We start from the raw sequence: 25,396 nt of genomic DNA, 5'->3' as shown, positions 1-25,396 counted from the left end.
CTTGATCCCCTCCCCACAGCTTTCGCGCGACGGAAAACGACACGTTTACTCACGGCTTTAACCGCTTGAACGTGCCAGGTTCAGCCGTGATCTTCAGCTCCCCTTGCTCCCTGTCGCGAAACGTGCAGTTGCTGCCGGAGCCCAACGTCGCCCTCTTCCCTCCCTTCCATCCTCGATCCCCTCCTCACGGCTTTCGCGCGACGGAAAACGACACGTTTACTCACGGCTTTCTCCGCTTGAACGTGCCAGGCTGAGCCGTGATCTTCAGCTCCCCTTGCGCCCGGTCGCGAAACGCGCAGTTGCTGCCGGAGCCCAACGCGCCCTCTTCCCTCCCTTCCAGCCTTGATCCCCTCCCCACAGCTTTCGCGCGACGGAAAACGACACGTTTACTCACGGCTTTAACCGCTTGAACGTGCCAGGTTGAGCCGTGATCTTCAGCTCCCCTTGCGCCCGGTCGCGAAACGCGCAGTTGCTGCCGGAGCCCAACGCGCCCTCTTCCCTCCCTTCCATCTCGATCCCCTCCCCACAGCTTTCGCGCGACGGAAAACGACACGTTTACTCACGGCTTTCTCCGCTTGAACGTGCCAGGCTGAGCCGGGATCTTCAGCTCCCCTTGCTCCCGGTCGTGAAACGCGCAGTTGCTGCCGGAGCCCAACGCGCCCTCTTCCCTCCCTTCCATCCTCGATCCCCTCCCCACAGCTTTCGCGCGACGGAAAACGACACGTTTACTCACGGCTTTCTCCGCTTGAACGTGCCAGGCTGAGCCGGGATCTTCAGCTCCCCTTGCGCCCGGTCGCGAAACGCGCAGTTGCTGCCGGAGCCCAACGCGCCCTCTTCCCTCCCTTCCATCTCGATCCCCTCCCCACAGCTTTCGCGCGACGGAAAACGACACGTTTACTCACGGCTTTCTCCGCTTGAACGTGCCAGGTTGAGCCGTGATCTTCAGCTCCCCTTGCGCCCGGTCGCGAAACGCGCAGTTGCTGCCGGAGCCCAACGCGCCCTCTTCCCTCCCTTCCATCTCGATCCCCTCCCCACAGCTTTCGCGCGACGGAAAACGACACGTTTACTCACGGCTTTCTCCGCTTGAACGTGCCAGGCTGAGCCGTGATCTTCAGCTCCCCTTGCGCCCGGTCGCGAAACGCGCAGTTGCTGCCGGAGCCCAACGCGCCCTCTTCCCTCCCTTCCAGCCTTGATCCCCTCCCCACAGCTTTCGCGCGACGGAAAACGACACGTTTACTCACGGCTTTCTCCGCTTGAACGTGCCAGGCTGAGCCGTGATCTTCAGCTCCCCTTGCGCCCGGTCGCGAAACGCGCAGTTGCTGCCGGAGCCCAACGCGCCCTCTTCCCTCCCTTCCAGCCTTGATCCCCTCCCCACAGCTTTCGCGCGACGGAAAACGACACGTTTACTCACGGCTTTAACCGCTTGAACGTGCCAGGTTCAGCCGTGATCTTCAGCTCCCCTTGCTCCCTGTCGCGAAACGCGCAGTTGCTGCCGGAGCCCAACGCGCCCTCTTCCCTCCCTTCCATCCTCGATCCCCTCCTCACGGCTTTCGCGCGACGGAAAACGACACGTTTACTCACGGCTTTAACCGCTTGAACGTGCCAGGTTGAGCCGTGATCTTCAGCTCCCCTTGCGCCCGGTCGCGAAACGCGCAGTTGCTGCCGGAGCCCAACGTCGCCCTCTTTCCTCCCTTCCAGCCTTGATCCCCTCCCCACAGCTTTCGCGCGACGGAAAACGACACGTTTACTCACGGCTTTAACCGCTTGAACGTGCCAGGTTCAGCCGTGATCTTCAGCTCCCCTTGCTCCCTGTCGCGAAACGCGCAGTTGCTGCCGGAGCCCAACGTCGCCCTCTTCCCTCCCTTCCATCCTCGATCCCACACACACAGCAGAGACGCACACAGCAGACGCACACAGCAGAGAGGGACACTATACCAACTAAGTTTATCGCTGTTTAATAAGCACTGATATATGCAGGGAATGATATCATGGGAAACAACAAGGCAGGAAGGCCCAGATAAGACGCCTCGCATCCATCCACAGGAAACATCGCATCCATAGCGTACGCTAGTATAACTGAAGCACCAGTTTTCTGTTTCCTCAATAAAGTAGGCTTCTAATAGGACATGGTGAACACTGTTTTTGATCATTTTAGCCAACAAGGGATGGCTGTATGTTTTACTTGTGGCCTGCCAAGCACTTCTAGACTGCAATATATATCAGAAGCGTAAACTTGTTGACTATATTCACCACGTACGCAGAAACGATTGCGGCCTTTCGACAGCGCGCTCGTAAAAATATTTTAACATAGCTGTTGTCGTGCAATGGTTCTCAGATGAGCTAGTCATATCATACATTTTGGGCAATAAGCAGCCGTTTTCTTTGACGCGACGGACGGAAGGAAAACGGCACATTGCATGTGCCTGATGTGCCATTCCATATAGCTACGCCACTGCGTACGTACAACGAATGTCGCACAATTGGAAGAGGGCTTCAAGCCGGTGTACCATTCCCCTCGTTTTTCTGTTCCGTGCAAGTTCGGCGACTGTCTTCCGACGTGCGTTTCATGCACGCAGGACATAAAGAAAGCTGTGACGGAAAACACAGCAAGCGATACATATAATGCCGCGTCGGGATTCTTATCGAATCCCGCTGACATGTGGTAATAGGTTACGTAAAGCAAGCAGGGCACCGCATAAGCTAAAGAATTGCTGAACATGAAACATAGTTAAAACAAGAAAACCCTTCCCCTACCGGGAACAGCTGTGCACGCGAAGCTTGCACAAACCTTTATAGTGAAGGATTTGGTTACATTTTTTGAGCGTTTGAGGGTCATTAAAGAGACATGGTTGTTGGCGAATGAAAAACGGTTGTTCATTGTACTGGCTTGCATTTCCGGGGCAGCACGGGGTACTGGGCTGCAGTTTCTCCTACGGCAGCGCGAACTTCATGATGGGCCTACCATTGTGTTTTATGCGAAGCATATTACGAGCTCAACCCAGCTCCTCAGGCGCGGCGGTGTCGCCTTGAAACCACGTGACACCGTGACGTCATGACAGAGGAGAAGTGGCTTTGGCTCAACTCTTGCAAGACGGGCTGGGTGGGAATCGAACCAGGGTCTCCGGAGTGTGGGACGGAGACGCTACCACTGAGCCACGAGTACTTTTTTTTTCTTTATTTCCAGACAATCAACAAATACATTAATACATACTGCTCCCACCATCTGACAATATTCACTTTCCCACCGCTGCGCTTGAAGCTTGCGGTTTAGATTACAAAACTTTCATTTTGGCAAGGGCATCAATCAATGACAACAGATCATCGTCATACGCTAACTTCTGAAAAACTTCCCGCAGTTTACTGATATTCTCAGCAAAATACGAGTTTACTGTTCTCACATTTATATCACAATTCCTTACAGCCATGCGATTTCTCCAGATACTGTGAAGGCCAAGAAGAAAGAACATGTCATAAGGTATACTGTTTTGCTCTGTGGATAGGTAACGGATACCATGAGCTGTTAAAGGCAATTCTTTTTTAATAGTTCTTTGCATAATATCCCAAAAGAAGACCGCACTCCAACAGTCCAGAAAAACGTGTTCTATAGTTTCTGGTTTCTTGCAAATCAAACAGTTAGTCCCCCATGGTAAATAGTCCCCTCTTTCTTCTAGCCACGTTTTTACAGGCAAGGTATTAGTATGTAGTTTAAAAAAGAACGTTTTCACTCCCCCTGGTACAATCATTCGCTTCACACGTTTTAGGACATCTTTCCCTTGGCCTTCGCGGTACATTAATCGATATAATGGTTCTGGGAACATAATATCTATTAACTCCGAGCTTATCCGCTTACGACTGACTGTAGCCAAATATTCTATGGAAAAGTGGTGGTGTAAAAATCTAAATGCTACGACCACCTCACGTAAAAATTTACTCGTTGCGTAACACCCACCCTCCCTCATCGAGACAACAAAGTTAGGTAAGGCATTGCTCAATCGGACTTGAATAACTGTTCGTAAGAAAGGATTTGTCGTGTCTCGTAAGAACAAAAATCTAGAAATCAGTTGCTTTAAGTATAAATTTGGTAATGACAAGCCCCCCTGACCCAACTTGCGAAACAAGTTGTTCCTGCTTGTTCTTTCATATTCAGACTGCCACACAAAAACAGCAAATACTCTATGGAATTTCTTGAGGTTGAATCGGGAACAACTCAGGACTTGCATGAGATACCACAGCTTGCTCACCAAGAAGATTCTGCAGATAGCCGCACGTGCAAATATAGAGAGGTCACGTCCAGCCCACTTATCAGTTTGAGCTTTTAATTCCTGCACTTTGCCATTCCATAAGTCTTTAGTGTCTCGATGTGTGCCTAATGGTACACCAAGATAAATCCCAGGCGTGAGCTTCCACTGCATACCTTCAAAAACACGTGGCGTTGTTTGCCACCGGCCGTGCCACAAGCCGACACACTTATCCAGGTTTATATTGCTGTCCGTCATGTCACAAAACTCACGCATAATTGTCATGGTAGCTCGAACACTCTCCTTATCGTCACAGAAAACAACAACATCATCAGCGTAAGCTAATAAACGTACCTCACATCCTTCTAGGCTGAATCCTCGCACATCCGGACTATCAATAATTCTTTTACAGAGAGCCTCTAGATATATTGCGAACAAAAGAGGTGACAGGGGGCACCCCTGACGAACAGAGGAACGCACTTCAATCCTTTCAGTTAGCTCATGGTTGACAATGAGGTTAGTTGTACAATTACTGTATGCCATTTTAACTCCCTCTGTTATCCGTGATCCAACACCGACATAGCCAAGAATTGTAAACAGGAGATTGTGACATACTCTGTCAAACGCCTTTTCTAGATCAATTTGTAACACAGCGACTTTCCTAAAATCTGCATCACATGTTTCAAGAATGCTGCGAGCCACATGGATATTAGTAAATATAGACCTCCCTCTTATCCCGCAGGTCTGATGCGGTCCTACTAAAGCACCAACAACCCCTTGTAGTCTCCGCGCAAATATCTTCATTAAAACTTTATAATCTACGTTTGTCAGCGTAATTGGCCTGTAGCCTGTTACTTTGTTAAGTTTATTTGCGTCATCGCTTTTTGGTATCAAGACTGTATACGCCCTTTTAAAGGACGGTGGCAAACGACCTTTTTGATACGCCTCCATAAAAACACGCTCTAATAAGATGGCTATCTTCGAGCAAAAGGCTTTGTAAAAAACTGCTGTTAGGCCATCAGGTCCTGGCGATTTTCCAGGGTTAAGGTCTTCAATGGCCGTTTCGATCTCCTTTAGTGTGATATCTTCGGATAATCTATCTGTTTCTTCGGCGTCTAACCTAGGTAGAGTGGTTAGAAAATGGCTTTCGTACCCAGACTTGCTCGGTATTCTACACTTGAAGAGCTCCCTGTAATATTCCGTAAACGCATAATTAATTTCTTCGGCATCTCTAGATATTTTCCCTTTGTATTCAATCTCAACTATTTCGTTTCTCCTCGCATACTTTTTCTCAGTTCCCAATGCACGCTTTGTTGGCATTTCATCAGCCAAGATCTTTCCCATTCGTGCGCGAATAAGTGCGCCACGGTATTTTTCCGTGTCGATAGCCTCAATTTTATTCTTTATTTCCCTTATTTCTTCCATAAAGGTGCCTGGCGCTGCAGTTTCGGCATCCACAAATTCCTGAAGCATTTTTTTAAAGTTATTTTCCTCTTGGCGCTCTTTAAAACGTATTTCTACTGCTCGCTCTATGGCATTCATTTTTACGACTTCTTTAAATCGCTACCATCGCTCACCCCATCCTTTTTCACAGTCATTATTTGCTTTGGCGATTTCTGTGCGTACACTTTCTAGAAATTGGTCGTCCTTTAAGAGTTTCGCGTTTAATTTCCATGTTTCCCATTTCATTCCAGGTTTTGCGGTGCTCTTTTTCCCTATCGTGAAGGCTACTAAACAATGGTCGCTAAATGTTATGTTCAGCACCTTGTAGTCATCGCACATTGTGGCGATTTCTTGCGAAAGATAAGCTCTGTCTAACCTTGCATGGCTATTGCCTTGAAAATGAGTATAATGCCGATTATTGCCTCCTTTCGCGTAATGTGCAATGTCTTCCAACAGAGCTCTTCCAATGTCCCCCCTCAGAAAGACAACGCTCTTATCAGCCCAGTATCCATCACTCGAACGATCGTCCGAGCTCAAAACGCAATTGAAATCTCCTAACACTATCAAACATCTGTCTGTATTCAGATAATGCGATATTTCTTGAAAGAAACTTAGCCGGTCATTCACTTTCGTTGGTGCATACACACATAATATTCGGTATTTTATGTTGCAATATACAAAATTGCACAACACGAATCGTCCACTCTGACAACTTAGAACTGTTTCCTCAGCTATACCCAAACCTTTCTTAATAAACATACAGCATCCGGCCGTTGTGCCAACAGCATGACTAACGCATACAGTATAGCGGTCACTAAACTGTGCAACCATACTATCAGTCTGACTCTCACTCTCTATTTTAGTCTCTTCTATCGCCAATATATCTAAATCTTCTTCCAACATTACGCGTCGGAGCTGACGCTGCCGCCGTCTCGCCCTAAAACCTCTAACGTTGAGGGTTCCCACGCGCAATGGAGCTAACGACATAGCCATTTCAAAGAGCAAGAGCAAAACAACAGTAAGGCCCCCAGCAAATAGCAACCCTCACAAACTGAGCGTCCCTGTCGGCACGACAGCTTCAACGGGCACCCGCGACACCAGTCGCGTTGGTCACTGCGTCGCCTGCCCTTCTCGGGTGAGCGACGCTGACCGTTGTGCTGGGGCGGACTTCCCTTTCTTGGCCCGGGTCGACCGGACCACCATCCGCTGCGGCTCCAGGCGCTGAACACTGTCAGCTGGCGTCTCCTCTTCTGGAGCATCGCTTCGGTGCCTCTTGGAAGGCACGGCTGGCTCCTCAGTGGCCAACTCATCCGGCGTCTCATATGGCGTCTCTGGCTCCGCGTCCATCTCCACGTTAAACGCGTCACACCCGGGGTCCGTTTCTGCGGGCGCAGGCGGTGTCTTTTCTTCTTCATTCCTTCTTCTTTCTCTCTGCTTTCTTCCTGCTGTGGCGTCCTGTGTCGACGCGGATGGCGTTGCCACCTTTTTTGCGACACTTGCCACCTGTTGAACCGGCGTTTCCGAGGACGCTGTCAGTTTCTCCGTTACCTCTTCTTCCATCAATTCCAGACCTTCGTCGTCGGGTTGCGTGCTGCCAGTAACTCTTGCATACGTACGTACGCAATCATGTGCTTCATGGCCGAATTCCCGGCACTCAGAACACCTTGGCACTCTGCAGTCTCTTCTAATGTGTCCTTTGCGTCGACACCGCAGGCAAATCGGAGCTCTCCCGGGAACGACAACCAGCACAGAGCCACCAAAGATCTTGAACAAATGGGGCAGAGCGTCCGGTGTTAAGTTTTCTCGGAGCGTCATCCGCACAATACGCGTGGTAGACTCAGCTTGCTCGAAGCCCCTCACCTTCCAATCTTCTTGTCTTACTTCTTTCACTTCGCCATAGTGGTCGAAAGCCTTCTTCAATGCTTCCCCGGTAACGTGGAATGGAACCCAGTGCACTTTGAGTGTGATGTCTTGTTGCACTGGGTCAATGACGGCACAAAAGCGCCCTTTTACCTCCAGGCCTCCCGCTCTAACCAGCACTTCCTTCACCTCTGGAGTTCGTAGCTTGATGAGCAACACATGCGTCATTTGGAAGGGCCCAATACCGGTCACGTCTTTCAATACACCGAGTTCTTGCAACGGGTCACGGAAGTCTTCGAGGCGGTATGGTCTCCCGGCAACGTCACAATGTAAGAACAGACACTCCTTCATAGTTTCGCCTGATGGCAAAGTCGGTAGTAGATACCGATAGCCCGGTGGGGCGACAGAAGACCTGTTACCACGGCCAGACGCGGCCGCTGAAACCGCTCTTGCAGAGCTCGACATCTTGCGTCCGAACGCGTCCGTGTCCAGAGGCAGAGTCACTGAGCCACGAGTACGATGCTTCAAAGCGGTACAAAAGCGCCTCTAGTGAATGCGGTGTTGCCTTAGAAACGAGCTGTTTCTAAGGCGTGCGTCTCTTGCTCAGGCGCACATTTCGTTGCCGCGCCGAACGCTGCTTTGCTCGACGCTCACCGCGTCCAATGTGGGGCGCGTAGTCGCTGCCCTGTAGCCCATTGTCTTACACCCCTTGGCGGGTCGACGGGAACGCTGTCGCGTTCCACTCTTGAAGGCGAAGCAGTAATGCATGAGTTGTTTCTTCGTCTAGCCGAACCAAATATAGCCAAGCAACAGCAGTTCACCAGGCTAAACAGTGGTTCAACAACTAAAATAAAGGCTAGTATGCTTCGCATCCTGGGCTTAACCTTACCTAAGCCACAGCCATTTTTTCTTCGACGTCAGCCTGTTGAACCGCTGGATTTCAATTCAATTGAATCCAGCTTTATTGAACATTTGCCAGATGTTTAAAGCACGGACAAAAAGACTGAAAAGGCTTGACTGGGTTTAGGCACCTTCATGCATGGCATACAGTGGCATCAATTCTATAGAAAAAGTAGAGCAGAAAATCAATTGGCAGAAAATTAAAAAAACTACAGAAAATACAAAAACAACGCAAACAGGCAAAGATGTACGTAAAGAAACATTCTTGAATATACAAAAACATCGTGAGAAATTCACTGGATCAGAAACGAGAAAAAAAGAAGTACAGAAAATAGAAGTAGCGTTTTAACAAAATATGGAACAATGAAGAGCTACACACATATATGTTGAGTAGCTGATTTAAAGAGATCAATTCTATATCCGTGCCTTTTTTGTCCAAACCATTTAACAAGGTCCGTAATGTGTGCTTTTTTTAGGTCGTGCGGCATCTATAAACTTTCCATGTTTCGGGATAGCGTGTGTTGTATGCAGGGGAATTTTTTCGCCACTGCACCAGTGATTTCAGAAGGTTTTTTTCTTGTTTGTTTCCCGGTTATGTTGCCGAAGTAGTTTGAAATTATACATAGATTGTACGTTTACAAGCTTAACCCTTTACTGCACCTTGTTGCATTTACGCAACATTCTGATGAACGGCGTTAAAAACCGAAGCAAAGTCAGTTTGTAGCTGCCTGTACACGTTGTTGCATATCCGCAACATTGGTCTGTAAAACGCGTTACCTTGTGCTGCAATTGATGCTAATCCTCCTCCTCTTCTACCAAAACAAACGTGGCGGAGGCTGGGCGCGCCCGCGAGCAGTAATATAGGTAAGTTTTACAAATCGTAAATGTATTTCTCCATAAGACAAAGCGTAAAAAAAATTCTCACGCTATGCTCCACATCCTTCTGACTCTGTAGGTTCAAAAAAACATTGTCATTTCGGAATAGTTTGTTCCTGGCGACAGAACGTTGCTATGTTGAACAAATGCAACAACGTGTACATGGTTTATTTTCTTCGGAAAAGTGAAATGGCTCAGAAACGCTGCTATGGCCCAGCAATTCATCCTGATAGTGAAGGCAGTGACTATTCAATTAGTCACGACAGCCACGAGTGTAAATCCGTTTCGATTCAATATGTTGACAAGATGTTCTCTGGTCGAATTTCCTTTTTTCTTTTCAAAAGTACGCTGTGCCTCCGCACGTTGCCGTGTCACGTCGTCACGGGCACAGCTTCACGTCTGTGCTTCGATGTTCTACATTTTGACAATAACCCGAAAACACTGCATTGTTTCCTGGCTGCACGGGAATCTGCATGACGTACTGCACAAAATGTGGGAACCACCTGTGCTGCACAAGCATGTACAAGTGCTTCTCTTTGTTCCCCACTAAATCATAGGTGCACCAATGATTGTCTCGTGCCAATAAGCATCTGAGTATGAATCGCACTAAATCTATCTTTTACTTTCAATTTCTTCTTTATTTGCACAATGTTGCAAATATGCAACATACCATTTTTCTGCAAATTGAAACCCCAGACATTCGCTAAAGTAAGTTTCCATGGGAGTACAGGTACTGTTATGCTTCCCTATAACTCCATGAATAATATTTTGAGGAAGCAAAAAATTGTGCAGTAAAGGGTTAAGCTTGTTAAACATGTCCTGTGTGTGACTCAAGTGAAGCGCTTTAAAAACAAGGCGTATTGCACGCTTCTGAAATGAAAGAAGTTGCTTCATATTTTCTTTAGTTGTTGTTCCCCAAAATAGCGCACCAATGTTTAGCGTAGAAGAAAATAGAGCATTGTACGAAATATTAATAATAAAAAGAGGGAACGTAAAGCAATGTCGACGCATGAGACCGATTACATTGGACAGCTTTTTTTTTTCTTTAAGTAATTGACGTGAGCATCCTAGGACAAATTGTTGGGGACTATCACGCCAAGCATTTTAAAACTTTCTACAACTTATATTTCTAAATTGTTTAGCAGTAGCCACGGTATTCTGCAGAATTTGTTTCATTGATGAAACAAAACTCCTTTGGTTTTACTAATCTTTAGCTTTAATTCATTATTTCTAGATCACAAATGAATGCGATGAAGTGTTTCATTTGCGCGAAAAGATAGGCATGCAGCATCCGAGCCGGTAAAAAATAGGCGAGTATCGTCAGCGTATAATATATACTTGGTGGTATGATCAATGTTAACAATATCATTAATGTAAAGAACAAAGATAAAAGGACCGAAGATGCTTCCCTGTGTAACACCTAAATTACCTCATTTGATTAAAGAAGAGTGACCATTGATCATACCAAACTGCGACTGATTCTGTAGGTACGATGAAATGAGTGACAGAGCTTTCCCTCGAATGCCATAGAGCTCCAATTTTTTTCACAAGTATGCTGTGAATAATATGATCGAATGCTTTTGTGAAATCCAGAAAGATACCAAGGATCAAGGTCTGACTTTCAAACATTTCAAGTATTATTTCTTTTTTGGTGAGCTATGCCAGCTCTGTAGATTTATCTTTCTTCAGGCCGTACTGCGAGTCAGTTAACATATTGTAGAGATCAGTAAATGAAATGAAACGCGTGAAAATTATTTTTTCGAGACCTTTTGAAAAGACAGGTAGAATAGAGATTGGATGGTAGTGTGTAAGATCATTCCAATCACTTTTTTTTTCTAGATTGCTGTAACTTTTTCGCATTGCATTTTACGAGGAAATACCGCACATGGAACACAATTGTTAATGATATGCGTTAAGCAATGTGAGATCAAGTCAACAACGAATTTTAGTGGTTTTATCTGCAGACCCATCCTATCTGTGGCTGTGCTGTTTTTTAAACTCGTGTACTACGTTGTAATAACTTCCGATGCAGATACTGGCCGCTCAAACATTGTATGCTCGCAGCGCGGCTGCATGTAAGACAGGCTGTAACCTCCAGATGATGATGGGAGATAAGAAAAAGAAAGAATAATTAAATGAGTTCTGCTCCAGAAATTTCCACGTTCTCCTTCATTATGTTTCTAATAGGTTCAATAATTTTGTCACATATTGTATTTAGTTTGCGCCACATCTCCCCAGAGCGTTGGCTCGAAGAAATTAAGTGGTTATAATGGTACCTGTTTTTAGCAGCACGAAGTTCTTTAGTGACATGATTTCTATGTTTTTTTTTAAGCACAGAGCGTTTGAAGACATCTAGTTATGCTTCCACTTCTTGCCGAAGCTCTGGATTCGCCCAGCTAGCGCGAGTACGTTCACGGGTCCGCCCCCGTTGCCGTTCCTTCAACGCAGCCTGCTTTTCGGCAGAAAGAATCAAACGCGCCCTTCCCATCTAACTGACGGGCCTGAACTGGCGGAAAACGCCGGGCGCGAAGCGAGCGAACACGCGATCACACCCTTTCCCTCCTCCAGAGTAAAAACGCGCGCCTTGTGCTGCGTCTACTTCTTCATGCATATTGGCACGTATACTTGTTTATCGAATGATCGCGCTTCATCGTCCAACAAATGTTATTGCTAAGCGCAGCATGCGCCTGCACGCATCGCAAGTTTTTGGAATGTTATTTATTTATTTATTTATTTATTTATTTATTTATTTATTGGTACCTCAAATACCCCATTTGGGGTTTTACATGAGGGGTGGGCATATTTACATAATATTTTCAATAAATGCCTTGAACGATGAATGACTGGAGTGGTGCACCGCTTCAGCAGGTAGATGATTCCAGTCTTTGGCTGTTTGAATGAAGAAAGAGTTAAGATGAGCGGAGGTGCGAGCTGGAGGGCGATAAACAGCCTTTGAATGGCCATGACGGGATGAAGTGCGATGCGCAGGCCTGATGTCGGTCTGATGAAGTAGTGAGTGATAAAATTTGTAAAAGAGGCACAGTCTTGCTGTTTTGCGGCGCTGCTCGAGGGTTGGAAGTTTCAGAGATGATTTAAGTTTAGTAACGCTAGTGTGGTAAGAGTAGTCAGAATGAATGAACCTTCCTGCACGATTCTGTATGGATTCTAGTGCTGTTGCCAGGTTAGATTGGTGTGGGTTCCACACTGAGCATGCCTATCCTAGTTTGGGTCGAACGATTGTTAAGTATGCGAGTAGTTTTACTGAGTGCGGGACAAGACGTAGATTACGGCGCAGGTAGCTTAGTACATGATTGGCATCATTGCTAATGTTGCAAATGTGTGAGGACCTACTGAGGTTATTGGACAAGTTAACGCCTAGGTATTTATATGAAGTCACAGCACATATTTCCGAACCGGCGATAGTGTAATTAGTTGACATAAATGATTGGCGACGATAGAAAGTAAGTAGTGATGTTTTTTTGACGTTGAGGGACATTAGCCAATTGTTACACCAAGTTTCAATGACGTTAAGGTCGGACTGGAGGGCGCGAGAATCAGCGTCGTTAGTAATAGGACGATAGATTACACAGTCATCGGCAAATAAACGAATTTTGGAAGAACAGCCTATAGGTAAGTCGTTAATGTATATTAAGAAGAGTAGTGGTCCCAGGACTGTGCCTTGTGGCACGCCAGAGATAACGGGTGATAAGGTAGACGAGCATTGGTTAGCGTAAACGAACTGTTGACGGTTAGTGAGAAAGTTGCGTATCCATTGGAGAACACGAGGGTTAAAATTAAGACATGATAGTTTTAGAAAGAGCCGTTCATGAGGAACCTTGTCGAAAGCCTTTTGGAAATCTAGGAAGAGGGCGTCTATGGGTGTGTTTTGATCAAGATGCGAGCTGATGTCATTAACGAATAGGTCTAGTTGAGTCTCGCAGGACATGCCTTTCTGAAAACCGTGTTGATTTGGATTAAAGAAATTAGCGGATGTTAGGAAGTTTACAATATGAGAATAAATTATATGCTCCATTCGTTTAGAACAAACACTGATGAGGGAAATTGGACGGTAATTGTGGCACGATGATGATGATCCTTTTTTTTGGTACTGGAATTATCTTACCTATTTTCCAGTCTTGCGGCACCACTCCAGATGATAATGATTGCTGAAAGATATGACACAAAAATACACTAGAGATGTGCGCGGTGTTCTTAAGAATTTTGGAATTGATGCCGTCGATGCCGGCTGAGGATGTTAATTTGAGGGACTCAATTAGCTTGGTGATACCATCTGCTTCGATTGTTATGTCAGGCATCGTTGGGTTGTTGAGGTAAGGACAGTCTGGGAGGTCAGTGTTAGGTTCAGAAGTGAACACGGAAGAGAAGACAGAGTTTAGTACTTCAGATACTTTATGGTCTGGAACACGGTTATTATCGTTATCATATAATAGTAATGGTTTACGGTTATTTGGCCTAATGTATTTCCAGAATTGTTTGGGATTGTTTTGCAGCATGTTAGGGAGTGTAGTTGAGTAGAAGGTTCGTTTAGCTGTTGCGGCCAAGGAATCAAACTCCTTTTCAGTGACGTAATATTTTTCCCAGGCCGGAGCGGTATTGGAACACTTGGCTTTACGAAACAATCTTTTCTTTTTATTGTTTAGTCGTTTTAATGTGTTGTTCAACCATGGGGACGAAGGTCGCTCTGTTAAAATGATGGTTGGTATGTAAGTCGTAGTGAGTTCGATCATTTTATTTTTAAAAAGCGTCCAGTTGGCGTCTACTGTGCGCTTCGGGAAATCTATAATGAACCAGTTGTAAAACTCGGTTAGTGCATTGTTGATGCTGATGTAATCACCTTTATCGTAGAGTGTTATTTTCTTTTTTGATTTTTTGCAATGAGGTAGCTGCCAGGATAATTCTGCATGTAGTACCGAGTGATCACTTAGTTCTGGTAGATGTGTTATAGAAGAAACACTGTCGGGATGGGATGTTAAGATAAGGTCGAGTATGTTAGAGCACTGTTCGTTTTTCCGCGTTGGGGTAGACACTAGCTGCGTCAAACCAAAAGTGAGGCATGTGTTAAGAAAATTACATTCAAGGTTATTTTTAGACAGTGTTATGGCTGGTTCGGGCTATGTTATATCAGGAAAGTTAAAGTCACCTAAGAGGAGTAGTTGCGCATGATTAAATGACTTCGTAACAGTTTGCAGTGCCTCGTGGAAGTGAATAGTGAAGGAAGCATCTACATCGGGGGGTCGATAGCATACACCGATAATAGTTTGTAGGTATGAAGAACTGCACAATACGAATAAGATTTCTAGAGGTGAAGTTATATTAATAATGGAGCAACAAAGGCTGCGATGGGCAGCTATCAGAACACCTCCTCCGCGTTTGCCTACACGATCCCGCCTAAATATGTCAAAATCAGGAAGGAAAGAATGAAGCTCTGTGTTATCGACGGTAGAATTCAGCCACGTTTCTGTTAGTACAAGAAGCTTACTATCAGCAGAATCGCTAAGGCTACAGAGTGCTTCGCGTTTGGGCAACAAGCTTCTAATGTTAGTATAAACGAATGATACAGGGATGCTATATGGTTTTGCGATAGTGCGTGATGGTAGCTATGAAGTTGATATACTTGATGAAATGAGCGCTGCGAAGACGCGGACGAAAGAACACATGTACGACAGACAAGGCGCTACTTCCAACTAAATGTTTTTTGAAGAAACAGAACTTTAAATAGATGCAACCAAGAATGGCCCAACGTGACATCACGAGCTCCCTATCTCTTCAGAAAAGCTATCTCTTTTTCAGTAAGCGTAACTGAAGGGCAACTAATGCACGTGCCCTCGGCCTTAGCAATGTAAAAGGCGTCCAATATCTCCCGTTCTAGTCTATCTCTAGACCATGCCAGAAACCTGGTGTCGTGAAGATACGGACGGCAAATGTGGCGTTTACAGTGTTCCGCCAGATGGCCCCCCGCATTGTTATTTACGGCCCAATTGTGCTCTCGAGCCCTTTCATTAAAACACCGTCCGGTTTGCCCGATATAAACCTGTTGGCAACTTAGGGGTATTTCGTATACGACATTACTTTTGCAAGCAGTGTACGGTGCAGCATGTTTCTTAGAGCATGGTTCGGGTTTTGCTTTTGTCATCATAGGGCATATCTTGGCCAGCTTACATGGTGCACTGAAGAGAAGATTGATGCTGTGCCTTTGTGCCACCTTCTTGAGATTGTGGGATACCCTGTGCCAATAGGGAATCACGTGTGATCTCTTCTTATCAAATGGCTTTTTTGTGTTAGTACCCCCTCTTGCCTGTTTGATCTTTTGAAGAAGTTTGTCGCAAACGCTAGAGATTAGTAGTGAAGGGAAACCGGGTAGGCGTAGCCTTGAAACTTGGTTATTGAAACTAATTTCTATTTTGTGGTTGCAAGATTTGTTTAGCGCTTCTTTTAGACAAGTCATTGCAACCCCTCGTTTAACTAGCTTGGAATGCGCAGTGTCGTATGACATTAGCTGCTTGTTCAACCTAACAATGCGGGGGGCCATCTGGCGGAACACTGTAAACGCCACAATTGCCGTCCGTATCTTCACGACACCAGGTTTCTGGCATGGTCTAGAGATAGACTAGAACGGGAGATATTGGACGCCTTTTACATTGCTAAGGCCGAGGGCACGTGCATTAGTTGCCCTTCAGTTACGCTTACTGAAAAAGAGATAGCTTTTCTGAAGAGATAGGGAGCTCGTGATGTCACGTTGGGCCATTCTTGGTTGCATCTATTTAAAGTTCTGTTTCTTCAAAAAACATTTAGTTGGAAGTAGCGCCTTGTCTGTCGTACATGTGTTCTTTCATCCGCGTCTTCGCAGCGCTCATTTCATCAAGTATGCATAACCAACTCACCCACATCAAGCTTCTGCTACTTCAGAAGTTGATATAACTCTATTTGTGGTGTTATCATACTTGTAACTTCTGTTATCCACGATTAGTTTGTCGTACCGGAGTTTGAAGGGTTTCTGTTGCGACTTGCCGAACTCGATTAGTTGTTTACGTGCATGCCGTGTGTTAGCTGAGTAGTCTTCCGATATGCTGTAGCTGGACCCTCTAAGTTGTTTAGCATTTGAAAGAATGTGTTGTTTTACTTTGAAATGAGCTAATTTGATAATTATGGGTCTGTTTCTATTAGAGCTGTATCTGCCAATTCTATGAGCGCGCTCGATATCTAAAGGATCCAACTTGATATTAAGGTTAGAAGCACAAAGTTCCACAATTTTCTTCTCTGATTCTTGCCACGTTTCACGGTCAGTATCAGATACCCCAAAAAACACAAGGTTAGAACGACGAGCTCTATCTTCTGAATCGTTTAGTCTTGATGAAATGTCGGAAATGGCTTTAGTGTTTGTATCGACCACTGTCCTGATGCAATTAACTTCGGTTTTTAGTGCAGTTATGGCAGAAACATCACCTTCAATTTTTGTTAGTCGCCTTTTAATGTCGTCAAAAATTTTGTCGTTCTGAGATAGTTTATTTCGAATTGATTTCATTTCACTTAGAAGAGATGCCTGACCTGAGTTTATTTCCTCCAATGCAGCCATTATGTCACAGGATGCCTGCGTTGAAGTGGTTCACCATCAATGGTTCTACCTGCTTTCTGTTGTAGCCGAACTCTGTGTAATCTGATTGCATGTACGAGCGAAGCGAGTGGTGTAAAACTTTTTTAAAAACACGCGGGCACCAGCGATTACTCTGGAATGTTCGATGGCTCATGTTGCTGACGCGATTGAACCGCTAATCAAATTTCGACGACCCCCGACCATGTTTGCCGCTATCGTTTTTATTGAGTACAGTCTGTTTTTGAGGGCACAAGTTAGCCCGATAAAACTCTAGTTTCGCCATTCACATGTCTTTCTGCGTGCCTCATGGTCACTACCACATGTAAAAAAACCTGCTTTAAAGGGCGCGTATGATGAGCCTTGGCCGGTTCGAACAGCCGCGTCTGCGATGGGTTCTGCTGGAAACAGCGCATCGGCCGTCAGCCAAGAATCCGTATGTTATTTTTTAGCAAACATTTACAATCTGATGTACTGTCTCTCCAATCTTGACGCGGTATTATAAGCTCTATCGAGAGCAACTTGGGGATAGTTCCTTTCTGCTAATGCTGATCTAAGGTCATTTAGGTGGTGGATATAATCGTGGTCTTCGCTGCAGATTCTTCTTATACGTTTCGCTTCTCCGACAAAAATTCCTTGCTTGCAATGTCGCGGGTGATGACTGTTGTAGTCTAAATATTGCTGGCTATCTGTAGGCTTCCAGTAAAGTGTCGTTCTCAGTTTTCCGTTTTCTATGTAGACCGTCGTGTCCAGGAAGTTGACCTGAGTAGGAGAGGGGTGAGCAGTAAATTTAATACTCGGGTGAAAGCGATTGAAATGGCTAATTAGGTCGGTTAAGGCGCTTGTGCCGTGTTCCCATATTATGAATATGTCGTCAATGTAACGAAGATAGGTGTGGGGTTTTAAAGGGTAGGATTTCAGCAGGTCTGCTTCAAGCTGTCCCATGAAAATGTTCGCATACGTGGGAGCGAATGGCGTACCCATGCTAGTGCTGAAAATTTGCAGGTAGTGTATAGAATCGAATTCGAAATAGTTGAGCGTGAGAACTAACCTAAGGAGCGATAAGTAAACTTCAGGAGCGTGCGCTTGGGGATTGATTACGAGGGATCTAGAAACGGCTTCAATTCCTTCACTCATGGGAATGTTTGTGTAAAGGGCAGAAACATCCAAAGTGACTAGAATAGCGCGTTCGGAAAGGATTTGGTTGGCGTTGATGCCGTCGATAATTCGAAGGAAGTGCGGCGTGTCTTGAACGAAAGATGGGAGGGTGGTGGATATGTTTGACAGGTGGTGATTTAAGAATTTACATAGTGACTCAGTAGGTGTGTTGTTATTAGATACAATAGGCCGACCTCGGATTTCTGCTGTAAATATTTCTTCGACCGGAACTTTATGTATTTTAGGAAGAAGATAAAAGCGGCCTGCTGTTTTGTTTTTGGGCATCATGAAGCGATATTCAGATTGCGTGATTAGTTCCCTGGACCGGAGCTCCGCTATGGTGCTTACCACAATATTGCTGTAATCTGAGGTTGGGTTAGAGTCAAGTTTTTTGTAATGGGTGTGGTTGTTCAGTTGTTTGGAGGCCTCATTCTTGTACTTTTCTATAGGCCAGATTACGATACTGCCGCTTTTGTCTGCTGGTTTTATTACAATATCATTCCTTTTCGCAAGTTCTTTAAGGATTTGGTGTTGAGTGGGGGTCAAATTTTTGCGTTGCCGGCAATGCCGCGTTGACTCTAAAATTTCCTTTGATATCAGTTTTAAGTATAAATCGAAGTCTGGGCACTGTTCGTTTTCCGGTGTCCACGTGATAGGTGGTCTAAGAGAGTCTTTATCTTCTTTTCCTACATCTGGTCTACCGAAAAAGAATTCCTTGATACGCATGCGTCATGAAAACCCTGTTATATCTTTGTGGAGTTCGTATTCGTTTACTGCGTTGTTCGTCGGACAAAATGTTAGACCACGTTTCAGGAGATCAACTTCTTCGGTGCTTAGACTCTGGGATATGTCTACTACATTGCTGCAGTGCTCTGGATGCTCGCCTGTAGGACTGTCGGTGGAGATACGTGCTGCAGGGGTTACATTAGTTTCTTTGGGTGGATCTGCAGCTCTAATATATTTTCGCTGGTATTTATCTAGTAATTTTTCCTCCTTAGTTCGGGCGAATTGATTAAGTTCTCTTCTTTCCGTTTCAGTTAACTTTATCTGGTCGAGTTGATCAGAGATTATCCTAAGTTGTTCTTTGCAGTGTTCTTCGAGAACGTCGATAAGGGAGAGCGATGCATTTTCTAGGACAGCATTCCACTTTAATAATAACCTGGAGGATAAAGAACCAAGGGCGCATCTAACCTTGATTCTGAGACCTTTTGGGATTTTCCTCTTTTTAATGGAGCTAGTTTTTAGTTTTTAGGTGAAATCTGTAATTTGTTTGTTTGGCGACGAGTTTGCGGGATTGGAGGAAAGGGCGAGATTTGTTGTTGCGTGTGCTATCCCTAGTGCGTGGTAGTCATTTTTGTTTGGTTCGGGCAGACCTCCGGGGCGAAAAATCTTCAGGTGGTGTCTTTTTACGCTTAATTTTTTTGTCGAGGCCTGCACCGATGTCTCTCTGCGTATCGCTTTGCTTGTTAGTGTATGTAGCTGTTTGCGTGAAGGCTTCGCGGGTGGTTGTAGGCTTCCATATGCGCGGCTGTTGTAAAGGGGGTGTTGGTTTCGCGTCCACCGTTTGTGTAGATGCTTCTTGGGTTCTAGCTTCGGTGGAACGTGCGTGCGAGCTGGTGTTGAAAATTTCAGGCGCGTGTTCCTGTGTTGAATCTAACTGGGACGCAGGATCTATTGGTGTTGTAGGTTGCGTCGATTTAAAAGAGTTCCTGAGCCTGTACTTGATGTTGGTAGCCATTACCTTGACGCCAAAAAATTGGGGTGAAGTCCGTCCCGGGCGAGCAGAATGTCGGGGTCCTGGTGTATTTCAGCGTGGTGGATGACATCGACGTTTTCGTGTTGGTTTCCTATGTCAAGAAGAAAATCATTGAGCTTACGTGTCCCTAGTGCGTGAGCTAGGAGTGTCGCTGATTGTTGAATGAGTGGCCTGTGTTTGTTTGTGATCCTGGGAAGTACTGTTGTCAAGGTGATCTCTGCGTTTGGTCTGTTGGTGTGCAAATCATTTATGACCGTTTTCATGGCCTCAACTGTGTTGTCACCGGTCTCGTGGTTAAGGTCATTACTCCCGCAGTGAATGAAGAAATGTGTGATGTGCTGTGGTGCTCCAGCACTGAGGTCTCGGATGGTGTGTGCTGTGGCGCCGCTCTTAAACCTAACATATGGTGAGTGTTGGCCTGGTGGGAAGTGTTCGTGTATGTACTTGTAGTGACTGTCTCCAATTAGTGCTACGTGTGACAAGGCGGGAAAGGCTGAAAAGGCTGCTACGTGTGAATGCTGTGAATGCTGGAAACAGATAGCAAATTTATGTTCAGGTCACCGCTGAGAAATAGTACATATTTGTTTTGACGTAGTAGTTCTGCGGAAACCCTTGCGGGTTTCCGCAGAACTACTACGTCATCTGAGAAAGGGAAAATCAGACATCCACCCGTTCGTAGCAAATGCTACAAAGGAAACCCATACGGGTTCCTCGAAAGGAAAGCCTCATAGTTGAAGAAAAATTCGTCCTGGTCCGGGACTCGAACCCGGGACCACCGCCTTTCCGGGGCAGCCGCTCTACCATCTGAGCTAACCAGACGGCTAGCAGATGGCAGAGCGAAGTCGAATTTGTCGACAACACGAAGCAAAGGCAAATGTTTGACGTAGTAGTTCTGCGGATACCCGCAAGGTGGAGAGAAGTAATGAATAAAGGGAAAATCAGACACCCACCCATTCGTAGCAATTGCTACAAAGGAAACCCATACGGGTTCCTCGTAAGGAAAGCCTCATAGATGAATAAAAATTCGTCCTGGTCCGGGACTCGTACCCGGGACCACCGCCTTACCGGGGCAGCCGCTCTACCATCTGAGCTAACCAGGCCACCCCCCCCCCTTTACATTTGTTTTGTGGCACGAATTCTGATACTTCCCCAAAGAAATCAACAAAAACTTGACACCGAGCGAGAGGAGGCCGGTAGACCCCTGATATAATGCTGGAGCCGTTTTGCACAGTTATTATTTCAAAATTTTCATTTGAGACAGAGAATTTCTTCGGAGCTTGCACGTCGTGAGCGCCACTAAGCAACAGCAACACGCCACCACCCTGGCGTCGCGGACGGTTTAGTACGTCGTGAGTGCCAAGTTTCAGAGACCATTATGGCGTCAAAGTGAACATCAGTAGAATCAATGAAGAAATCTATATCATCATGCTTATTTTTCAATGATCGCGCAATAAGATGAAGGAAGGCTGGGGAGTTCTTGTTTAGCAGTGTTTTTAGGTTTTTCGGCGCAACGGCCATCTTGGCGCAACAAAAAAATAAGATGTAAGCCTGGGATTGAAAGAGATTGCTTTGATAGGCTTATCACGGTTCTTCAGCATTTTTTGTCATGAGCTATATGGCATCGAGGCTGATGAGCCGAAGCACAGAGGAGCCATCTTGTCGACGTGCGAAGACTTTCCTGTTTTTGGTCCATACGTGCTTCCACCACAACTGCCTATTTTCCACCCACCTGCTAAGCGCCAAGTATCTGCTTGTTTTGAAGGGTGAGATGCTCGTTTATGTACACGGCACTCGCTTTCCCTTGCCCCAGCACAGCAGTCATGATCCGCATTTTCTTTGCTTTCGCAAGGACTGCATTACGTTTTTCTCGCCTCACGAACCGCACGACAATGTTTTTTTTTTCATTTTCCTTTGCGGTTGGCACCTTATGACAAACATCAATGTCAGTTTTGTTCACAGCGTCATCGATAAACTCAGCCAACTTCGCGACGGCTTCAAATGGCTCATAGTCTGCAGGGACGCCTTTAATTTCAATGTTGTGTGTTCGAGAATAGCGTTCGAGGTCTTCGATTCGGTCAGTTTGCCTGAGGTTTTCCTCTTGAAGAGCTTGGTTGCTAGTCTTCAGTGATTTAATTTCTTCCATCAGTTCTTTGACTTTCCTGTGACATTCAGCCACTGTATTGCAGGTATCGCTACAATACTGGACACTTTTCTTAAGCGCTCTGAATTCAGCAGGAACTTCCTTTCCGGAATTAAACAACTCTTGTTGTGAACTGTCGAGGTCGTTTGTATCCTCGCGCTTTCCCTTCGAAGTCGGCATTTCTTAAAAGGGGAAGCTGGTAACACACCTGAAAACTGGTAACACACACACACACAAATAAGCAACGACCAGTACAACAGCTCTGTTTGGCAGCGGTGCGGAAGGAAATAGCCGTGAAAAACACGTGCAGAAAACTTTGCTTACATGCAGAAAGCAGTAAAGTCAATGCGCGTGCCATGTCGCACCACTGCCGAACTAGGCGTCTGCAGCCTTAGCAGGGTCCTTTTATAATTGATCCAGGTGGGGTGATGTCGGCGCATGCTCGGTAGCAGGTCCAGGCTGATAGCAGTCGGTGATGACAATCTCTTTCTTGGCAGCAGAGGATCCACCCCTTGGCAGTGCAGTCTTGTCCAGCTCTGAAAACAAGCTTCCGATTCAGCCTCCAGCCACCGTGTAGTCAAGCTGCAAAAAGCACGAAAGTCAATGCGCGTGACCATGTCGCACCACTGCCGAACTAAGCGTCAGCTGCCGTAGCAGGGTCCTTTTATAATTGATCCAGGTGGGGGTGATGTCGGCGCATGCTCGGTAGCAGGTGCAGGCTGATAGCAGTCGGCGATGACAATCTGTTTCTTGGCAGATGAGGATCCACCCCTTGGCAGTGCAGTCTTGTCCAGCGCTGAAAACAAGCTTCCGATGCAGCCTCCAGCCACCGTGTAGTCAAGCTGCAAAAAGCAGGAAAGTCAATGCCCGTGACCATGTCGCACCGCTGCCAAACTAAGCGTCAGCTGCCGTAGCAGGGTCCTTTTATAATTGATCCAGGTGGGGGTGATGTCGGCGCATGCTCGGTAGCAGGTGCAGGCTGATAGCAGTCGGCGATGACAATCTGTTTCTTGGCAGATGAGGATCCACCCCTTGGCAGTGCAGTCTTGTCCAGCGCTGAAAACAAGCTTCCGATGCAGCCTCCAGCCACCGTGTAGTCAAGCTGCAAAAAGCAGGAAAGTCAATGCCCGTGACCATGTCGCACCGCTGCCAAACTAAGCGTCAGCTGCCGTAGCAGGGTCCTTATATAATTGATCCAGGTGGGGGTGATGTCGGCGCATGCTCGGTAGCAGGTGCAGGCTGATAGCAGTCGGCGATGACAATCTGTTTCTTGGCAGATGAGGATCCACCCCTTGGCAGTGCAGTCTTGTCCAGCGCTGAAAACAAGCTTCCGATGCAGCCTCCAGCCACCGTGTAGTCAAGCTGCAAAAAGCAGGAAAGTCAATGCCCGTGACCATGTCGCACCGCTGCCAAACTAAGCGTCAGCTGCCGTAGCAGGGTCCTTTTATAATTGATCCAGGTGGGGGTGATGTCGGCGCATGCTCGGTAGCAGGTGCAGGCTGATAGCAGTCGGCGATGACAATCTGTTTCTTGGCAGATGAGGATCCACCCCTTGGCAGTGCAGTCTTGTCCAGCGCTGAAAACAAGCTTCCGATGCAGCCTCCAGCCACCGTGTAGTCAAGCTGCAAAAAGCAGGAAAGTCAATGCCCGTGACCATGTCGCACCGCTGCCAAACTAAGCGTCAGCTGCCGTAGCAGGGTCCTTCTATAATTGATCCAGGTGGGGGTGATGTCGGCGCATGCTCGGTAGCAGGTGCAGGCTGATAGCAGTCGGTGATGACAATCTGTTTCTTGGCAGATGAGGATCCACCCCTTGGCAGTGCAGTCTTGTCCAGCGCTGAAAACAAGCTTCCGATGCAGCCTCCAGCCACCGTGTAGTCAAGCTGCAAAAAGCAGGAAAGTCAATGCCCGTGACCATGTCGCACCACTGCCGAACTAAGCGGCAGCGGCCGTAGCAGGGTCCTTTTATAATTGATCTAGGTGGGGATGTCAGCGCATGCTCGGTAGCAGGTCCAGGCTGGTAGCGGTCGGCGATGACAATCTCTTTCTTGGCAGATTAGAATCCACCCCTTGGCAGTGCAGTCTTGTCCAGCGCTGAAAACAAGCTGCCGATGTAGCCTCCAGCGACCGTGTAGTCAAGCTGCAAAAAGCAGAAAAGTCAATGCGTGTGACCGTGTCGCACCACTGCCGACGTAAGATGGTTTGAATCCATGATAAAATACGTGAGCGCGCCTGAACAAGGACGTAGAAATAAACAGGTACAACCACAACGCTGTCCCTGTGTGTCTCTTTCTTTCTACGCCTTCATTGAGTGACACTTAAACATTCTATCACTGTTAATTTAGTTAGTAAGAACGTTTGCAAGCTCACACGGCCAATAAATCTACTGTTGTTTCTTCGTACAGCTATCTACTAATCTGCTATCGCAATGCGTGCTTCGCCTTTCGGGTGGAACTGCGAATTTTTTTCAATATTCGTCATTTCCGCAACACTACCTGTTTGCCTCCTGGAGCACGCGTCGTCTGCATAGCCGCTAATAATAGCTGCTAATCAGAAAATTAGGTGATTACCAGCTCTACGACTCTGCCAAGATTACATTGAGAGTATATGCTTGGCATTTATAGTCAAGTTAGCCCATGTGAAATTTTGTTACAGTTGGCCTTTAATAGAAACATGCACACTACACCAACTCTGCATCTTACGAAGTTGGCGTCTTCTTTGAGAGCGCAGCTGCACTTTTTCTTGTTCGTTTTGTGAAACACTTTGGCCACCACCTGGCCAATTCTTTGCAGCTGGTAAGGAGCCTTGAAAAGAACGTCAACGCAAAACCGATTGGCAACGTTCTTTAGTCAGTGGGAAAAGCTATGGACACATGGCACGACATCAATGCGTGTCCGTCGTGTGTCATCTCAGCTTTTAGAGTTGTATGGTTACTTTGACCATTTTATAATTCCTTCAGCCGCTCTATATATTGTTACGAAAGGATAATAGAAGAGGAAGAAGAAGATCGCGAGACGCTGGCTGTTGCGTGTTGTTGCTGGTCAGCCACTTTAAACTACACTGACTCTGCTTGTGTATATACTGTAAATACAGCCTTTCTATGCTCCCAACTTCCCCGTAACATACTGGTGGAAGGTGCTGGGTACCACGGCTGGAAGCGGAGCTCCGCAGTGAACGTCGCATCACCATTCCCACCATGAATAACGATGGCCACGCGGGATCAACGTCATTGCCACGTCCAGCGTCACCATCGCCAGCTACGTCGCTGTCCCCTTCGGTTGTGGTTGTGGAACCCATGGATCCTGGAACTTTCTTCGGGGCCGATGGCGCCGACGTTGACGAGTGTGTGGCGATGTACGAACACGTGAATGGAATCAACAGGTGGGACCCTATGCTTATGCTAGCTAACCTATTCTA

General features: G+C 46.4%; 1 long non-coding RNA gene across 2 annotated transcripts in view; it reads left to right on the top strand.

Moving 5' to 3' along the window:
- The window catches only part of LOC135915578 (uncharacterized), a 34,615-nt gene extending 10,461 nt beyond the window's left edge, over nucleotides 1-24,154 (top strand). Inside the window, exons 1-6 of one of the 2 annotated variants that reach the window (XR_011508222.1) lie at nucleotides 22,615-22,659; nucleotides 22,738-22,919; nucleotides 22,998-23,179; nucleotides 23,258-23,439; nucleotides 23,518-23,699; nucleotides 23,778-24,154. This is a non-coding gene — a long non-coding RNA (uncharacterized lncRNA). Of the gene's footprint in view, nucleotides 1-22,614; nucleotides 22,660-22,737; nucleotides 22,920-22,997; nucleotides 23,180-23,257; nucleotides 23,440-23,517; nucleotides 23,700-23,777 lie in introns of those variants that run through there. The other variant, XR_011508221.1, reaches the window with a different exon arrangement.
- The last annotated feature ends 1,242 nt before the right edge of the window (nucleotides 24,155-25,396 follow it).

Source organism: Dermacentor albipictus, chromosome 9 (assembly GCF_038994185.2).
Source record: "Dermacentor albipictus isolate Rhodes 1998 colony chromosome 9, USDA_Dalb.pri_finalv2, whole genome shotgun sequence".
Taxonomy (NCBI): Eukaryota; Metazoa; Arthropoda; class Arachnida; order Ixodida; family Ixodidae; genus Dermacentor; species Dermacentor albipictus.
The sequence above is the reverse complement of the archived record's forward strand: the minus strand, read 5'-3'. Positions and strand labels throughout refer to the sequence as shown.